Raw genomic sequence first — 7,635 nt, 5'->3', positions numbered from 1 at the left:
GGGGCCTTGTTTTGCATTTCAGAGACTTGGTTCCCTGACCTGTCCTGTGGCCTTGGGCCCTAGCAGAATGGCATCAACCAATCAGCATTCGAGCCTCTCACCCTAGAAAAGCAGCTGCCTTTGGGTTTTTCGCTCTCTCTCGTCATCCCTTTTCCCATTCCCCTTTTTAATCAAATGGCTCCAATAAATTGTGATTGAGAAGGATTCTTGATTTTGTGACCATTCCTTCTTGCTGGACAAGGAGTGCGTGTCGCACGGTGGCACTTGTGGAAGAGCTGTGGGAATTGTTGGCGCTGTCTGGTAGAGTAGATTTAGGGTGGGGATCCTGAGAGTGGATCTGTAGCCTTGCCAGTGGCGGACTGCTCCAAACAGACCTGAAAGGTGTGTGTGTGTGGAGTGTGTGTGAAAGAGTGTGTGTGTAAAAGTGTGAGTGTGTGGTGTGTGTGTGCATATGTGTGTGTTGAAGGGAGAGGATAATGAAACTGGATGTCTCGGTTATGGATTCTGTTGCTGTGAAGAGATGCCATGACCCCAGCAACTCTTATAAAGAAGAAACAGTTGGGGTCATTTACATGTTCTTTCTTCTTTTTTTTTTTAAAGATTTTATTTATTTATTATGTATACAATATTCTGCCTCCATGCATGCACACATGCCAGAGGAGGGCACCGGATCATTACAGATGGTTGTGAGCCACCATATGGTTGCTGGGAATTGAACTCAGGACCTCTAGAAGAGCAGCCAGTGCTCTTAAACATTGAGCCATCTCTCCAGCCCCCGGTTGTTTACATTTTCAGAGGGTTAGGCCATTATCATGATGGTACATAGTGACGTGCAGGCAGGCCTGGTGCTGGAGCTGAGAGCACTACATCTTGTTAGGCAACAGGAAGTGGTCTGAGACACTGGGTGGCATCTTGAGCATATATGAGACCTCAAAGCTCACCTCCACAGTCACACCCTTCCTCCAACAGGACCACACCTACTCCCACAAGGTCACACCTCCTAATGGTGCCACTCCTTTTGGGGCCCATTTTCTTTGAAACCACCACACTGGGAGGTGGTAAATAATCTTCATGCCGTTTCTTGTTTAATGATTTGATATGGGAGGGGCTAGCCCACTGTGGGCGGTGCCCTTTCCTGGGCTGGTGGGACTGAAGTACATAGGAAAGAGGCTGAGCAAGCCTCAGGGAGCAGGCCAGTCAGCCGTGTTCCTCTGTGGTTTCTGCTTCAGTTCCTGCCTCGAATTTCTTCCCTGACATTCTCCGGTGATGGACTGTGGCCTGGGACTGTGAGCTGAAATGAACCCTTCACTCCACAAGTAGATTTTGGTCCTGGTGCTCATCTCAGCCCTAGAGCCCAAAGCTAAGGCAGTGTACAGATGTGATAATGAGATTGTGTTTCGGAGGCAAAAGTAACTCAGTGGAAGCACCTGCTAGACACGAGCTGTTCCAGAGAGCCCAAAGACAAGGGTTAGAGCCTTGTTTGCAACTGGCTTCCCATTTCGAAGACACTACATGCCTGTGAAGGACCTTCAGATGCTTCTGAGGCCGAATGGAATCTGTGGAGAATTTAGGCCACAGCTGTGAAGCTGAACCACTGCTTGGGTGGTGTAGGGAAGGTGCCTGGGGGGCCATGTGTCTCAGAATGGGCTCTGTGTTTTCTGTGTTATGGGGGAAGGGGAGGCAGTAGCGGGGTTTTGTTGCTGTTGTTGTCAAATACTTAAGCAAACCAAGAAGGATTTCTTTGGTTCAGTTTCAGAGTTGTTAGGCCATCATGGCAGTGTGTGTGTGGTGGAGAGCAAAGGAGCTCGCTTCTCAGGGGACAAGAAGGGACAGGTGAGGTACCTGCTCCATCACGCTTTCTCTGGGAACAGGATCACCCACTTTCAGTGTGCATCTCCCCCCTAGTTGGTTCTCTCTGGACACACCTACCTATCTCACCTCCTAGCTGGGTCTCCATCCTGCTCACGTCTAATCAAGATCAGCCAGAACAGGCGCCCCTTTCAGCCCGCCTCTCGACCTGGACAGACTCCCAAGAGCTGAGCCATGAGCTGAATTCAGGCTGTAAGAAATCAATCATTGTTGTCCATTCTCCGTTCGAAGACACACTTAGAGCCAATGACAGAGTCCCAGGCAGCAGGAGGTGCCAGATGCCATTTTTTCCACAGCTTCAGAACTGTAGGAGTTGCATGATTGGACCCTCAGAGGGCATCAGAGCCCGTGGAGCTAGAATTACAGGTGGCTGAGAGGCACCATGTGAGTGCTGGGAACTGAACTCGGGTCCTCTGGAAGAGCAGTAAGTGCCCCAACCACTAATTCATCTCTCCACCTCGACGTGTTTGTTATTTAAAATGTGAAGACTCTTTGGGGTGAGGAAAAAGGGCTGGGGAGGGCTTGAACACAGACGCATGAGACTAGCAGAGGGAAATGGGGAGACTATTTCAGAAATCTTCGTTATTGGGGTTCAGTGGGCAAGAGTGCTTGTTCTATAAGGGTGAAGAGTTGAAATCCAGTTCAAATCCCTGGCTCCCAGGGAAATGGCTGCGTGTGCCTGTAACTCCAGTGATCCTGAGTAGAGACGCGCAGATCCCAGTGCTTGCTGTCCAGTCAGCGGAGCTGAAACAGCAACCTCAGGGCAACACAGAGAATACCGTGACAAAAGACAGCAGCTGAGGAGAGATGGCTCAGTGGTAAAGAGCACTGCCTGCTCTTTCAGAGGTGAGGAGTTCAATTCCCAGCAACCACGTGGTGGCTCACAACCATCTGTAATGAGATCTGGCGCCCTCTTCTGGTGTGTGGGCATACATGGAGGCAGAATGTTGTATACATAATAAATAAGTAAATCTTTAAAAAAAAGACAGCAGCTGATACCCTGCTCCAGCTGCGAGAACGTGCACACACATGCACACATGCACACAGCATGCACCACACATACACCCATAGCCACGTAAAAGAGTATAGTTTTGTAATAGTTCATCCTTGAGCAGAGACCTGAAGTGGCACATCTGAAAAACTTAATGCAGTCAACGTTTGGGTCTAGTAGTCTGCCTTCTTTTCTCTAACAGCCAAGGCAATCGGCGCCTCTAGCTGGCTCTCGGGCAAGAGCCACACGCTTGAGACATGCCCCTCTTCCCCACACAGACTAATTCTGCAGTCAGCGCACTTACCGGCCACACTGGCATCTTCCCCTAGAACACAGACGAGGTGGTACCGGCGGAGGGATTCAGGCTACACACCATCACGACCCCCACCCGCCTGCCGCAGCCTTGGATGCTGGTCGTTGCCGTGGCTTCCTTACAAGATGCGCTCCCTTAGTTTCGTGGCTGTGGTCAAATCTTCTTTTGAGAATCTACAGAACAGGGGTCATTGTAAAACCCGCCATCATGGAGATGTGACCGTTAGAGAGGGCACACAGTGTTTCCCTGGGGCCCAGCCAGGGGACGCATACTTCGCACACTCCAGAGCAATGCCAGCAAAGACATGAAGGCAACCACAGGCTCCTGTGGAAGGCACCTGAAAGAAAACAGCAACAGCACCAGAAAGCAGAGTTTCCCAGTGTCGGTGTGTGAGCCTCAGGGGACAGCAGTGATATATGTGTGCTCGGAGTTGGGCAGCTCACAGGTAAAACGGGGGCTCATGGGAGAGGCGGGAAGTAGTTGAAATCCTTGTCCTAAATACAGTCCTTGGAGCAGGAGACCTAAGAGGGGAGAGGTCCGACTTGGGTGGCCAGGGATATTACGGACCGGGGAATTCAGAACCGCCGGCTTAGCAGAGACCTGGCATCCAAGGTATGCAGAAATCTGTATTTTCTTTATTTTGGTTTTGATTTTTTCGAGACAGGGTTTCGATTATCCCGGAACTCGCTCTGGCTCTGTAGACCAGGCTGGCCTTGAACTCTGCTTCCCAAGAGCTAGGATTAAAAGCGTGAGTCACCACTGCCCGGCTCAGTTCATATTTTTGTAGCCACACCTGGGGTGGGAGCAACATCACTATGCCTTTGGGGGGTTTCTGGCTGCAAAGAGAGCTAATCACATGTGCCCTGGAGTTACAGACAGCTGTGAGCTACCATGTGGTAGCTAACATGTGGGTGCTGGGAATTGAACCCAGGTCCTCTGGAGGAGCAGTCAGTGCTCCTAACCACTGAGCCATCTCACCAGCCCCCGCCCCTTGGCTTTCTATGTTCAAGTCTCAAAAGCATCATAGATCAAACTGTTGTGTGTTTTCTAACTTAACAGATCTTTTCTAATGGGGGCACAAGAACGAAGAATCTAATTCCCATGAGTGGTCTTAGAAAAAAGGCTAAAGTAGCAGTTGAAGTAATTCCTGTAAGACTTTTGGTCCGTCCACCAAATTTTCAGGGAGAGCTGCCTCCTTTCACACTAAATTTTGCCTCAGAGAAGATCTTTATTCCTCAGCTAGGCTGATTGCTCCATGGAGAATGATTGGTCTTACTCTGCCACCTACTGGCTAATTTGGCAGTTGCATGCTGTTGTGAGTCAGTTTTGGAATTTACACATCCATTGTCTTAGTAAAAAAACACCTTTAGTTCCCACTGTCACATCTGGACCCCTTCCTGGAGCTTGAGGGCTTGAGGGCGAGGCGTCTTGCCCTATCCTTCCTTGTCACTGCCACCGGCCTTCCCTGGCAGCCTGACCCGGACCCAGGAAGCACCCCCCCCCCCCAGCACCTTGTTGTGAATACCAAGAGCTCCTGCTGACTTTCCCACTAATTCCGGGCCACCATCCAGCCCTGGCGCTCCATCTGTTGGCCACCGCTCTCGGAGAGAGCAGAGTGCTGTAGTGACTTCCGACCTAAACATCGCCACTTCTTTCTGAGCCTAGAGCCAACCTGGTTTCCCGCCAAGGATTGAACTCATTCAGGGAAGGCAATTCCAAACAGGCTTCCCAGAATCTACTGCAACTGCTAACATGTTTGAGCCTCATATATAAAAAAAGATGCCCCCAGCAGGGACTTTGAGGATGGTGGGAAGGTCATATCTGTGTGCCTGGGGCATGGACAAAATTAAGTGTTGATTTGAATAGAAAAAAAAAGGAGGAAGACGTCCAGACACCCCATTCGTGTGGTGGGGGGAGCAGGAGCAAACAGAAAAATCAGCCAGGCTTCTGGCAATCTTAGCTCATGGTAGGATGAAACAGAAAGATTGAGTTTTGGGTCAGAATTGGCTACATAGCAAGATCTTGTGTCAAAAAAAAAATCACTCATCAATGTAAAAACTATACGTAACGAATACACAAAAATTTCAGAAATATAATGCTAAAAAGCCAAGACATAAGGGTACATGGTCTGTGAATTCATTTATTTAAAATTTAAAACCAGATGCTACAAATCAATGGTGCTAGGAGTTTAGACAATACTTCTGGAGGGGTGAAAGGCCAAGGGGCGTAAGTTTGAAAGGGGTGTGGGACATCAGGGGACAGGAAATGCTTTTGTCCACAATCATCTGGCTGCTGCACACGTGGACATGTGCACGCGTGGAACATTCTGTCATCATGTTGCACGTTACCATTCAGATGACACCAAAATCTTTTTAAAGAAGTAAAACCAGTCTCTTTGGTCACCGAATGATACCACCAACTGACTGTCTGCTGGAAGCATGGGACAAAGTCCTGGGACTCGAACAAACCTTGGGCCTGGGTCGATGGGAGTAGCTATCTACACATCTCATTTTAGCCCTACAATTTAAAATGTAATTGCAGGGGCTGGAGAGATGGCTTAGTGGTTGAGAACACTGGCTGGCTGCTCTTCCAGAAGACCTGGGTTCAATTCCCAGCACCCACATAGCAACTCACAATTGTAACTCCAATTCCAGGGGATTCAACACCTTCACACAGACAAATGTGCACATAAAAAAAATTAGTCACATTTAGTTTTCTCATGGTCATAACTCTTTAAAATAGCAACAATCAGGGCTAGAGAGGGCTCAGTGGTTAAAAGCATTGACTGTTTTTGCAGAGGATCTAGGTTTAGTTTCCAGCTCCCGCACGGTGATGCACAACTACCTGAAACTGATGGTGGTTGTGCATCAACCAGGGGGCTCTGATGCCCTCTTCTGGATTCCTCGGGTACTGCATGCATGTGGTGAACATACATGCATACAGGCAAAGACTTACACACTAAAATAAAAAAAAATCAGTTAAAAAATGACAACAATCTTTACCTCAGTTGGCATGCGGTCCCTTTCCTTGTTGAGGGGTTGGGGAGGTCTTTGCCTCAGTGACCTTCAGAGTCTTTGAAGGGTTCTCACTACCCTTTAACTCAGACTAGTCAGACCCTGTGGTATTTCGAATGACCAATTCATTTGTTTTGGAATAAATGTGGATGGAGCTGAGCTCTGAGAAAACTACCTCCAGGCATTGCCAGTTCTCAGACATCCACTCTCCAGGAAGTGGAAGGCCTCGCATCTGCTCCACGGCTGTGCTGGCTTCAGAGCCACTCAGGCTAAGTTGGGTAAGGAGGGCTGCTGATTACAAAGCCATTTGTAACTCGTGGTCGGGTAATATAACCATCCCTTCTTCGGCGTGCTGGCCACAGTACTCTGCCAGGGCAGGAGTTATGGGCTTTTTATTGGTGCTGCAGGGGTGACATTCAAGCAGCCTTAGCGCTTAGTCATCCTGGTTATCAGTGAACTGTAATGTTTCAAACTGCCGGGGACGGTCAGAGATAAACCTGGGCCAGCTGCAGACTGAGCGGCGCCTGCCACTGGCTCCACGTGTGCGGTGGATTCTCCTTTTCTATACATCTCTTTCCTTCCTTCTCTGTTGCCACCCACCCCTCCTCGTTCCCTTTAATAAGTTGTAGGATGACAGATCATTCTTTTGACCTGGAAATATACATGCAAGGTACAGGCTGAAAAAAATCTCAAATCTAAAGGTGAGAGACTCCTATTAATAACTAGTTTTCTCTTTACTTTTCACTTCTCTGTAGTTGAGGAGATATTGATGGTCGGTCTTTTGACCTAAGTCAAATGTATTTGGGGACGGAATTGACAAAAATCTAAAAAGGGCAGTCAGTCCAAAGCTGGAAGGGGGACATACATCTCTCAAGATCAGACTAGGAAGGCATTTGAGGTCACATGGAGATCCTAGATACATCACAAGGGCTGCTGGGACAGAAGTTAGACTCTGACCTCAGAGTGAAAGGCAAGAATCACGTCCAAACAAAATGAGCCTTGGAATCCTTTAGGCGTCCTACGAGGCGCACTGCAGTGGTTCCGGGGAAAGAGCTCTGTGGAATATTTCTCTGTACATGTCTGTTTTACCTCTAAGGGAGGGCTTCTGGATGCTTCCAGGAGAAAGCCGCAGTGCAGCAGGTGTGGATGCTGAACACCTTTAACCACAGAACTTGGGAGGTCGAGGCAGGAGGATCTCTTTGAGTTTGAGGGCATCCTGGTCCACACAGTGAGCTCCAGGCCAGCCATGGCTACCTAGTGAGATTTCCAGAGTCCTCCTGCTGGCCTGCAGAGGTCCCTTACTTTGTCTACTAGTCACCTTCTCTCGCGCACACCTAGCAGTGGTCGTAGGAGTGAGGATAAGTCCCCTCTGTGCAGCAAAAAGCGCCGACGAGGCGGCTGCCAAGGGGGAGACGCTGGCTTCCAGCGGGTCTTTGAGCACAGGCCAC

The sequence above is a fragment of the Myodes glareolus genome, chromosome 2 (assembly GCF_982192425.1).
Source record: "Myodes glareolus chromosome 2, mMyoGla1.1, whole genome shotgun sequence".
In the NCBI taxonomy this organism is placed as follows: domain Eukaryota; kingdom Metazoa; phylum Chordata; class Mammalia; order Rodentia; family Cricetidae; genus Myodes; species Myodes glareolus.
The sequence above is the reverse complement of the archived record's forward strand: the minus strand, read 5'-3'. Positions refer to the sequence as shown.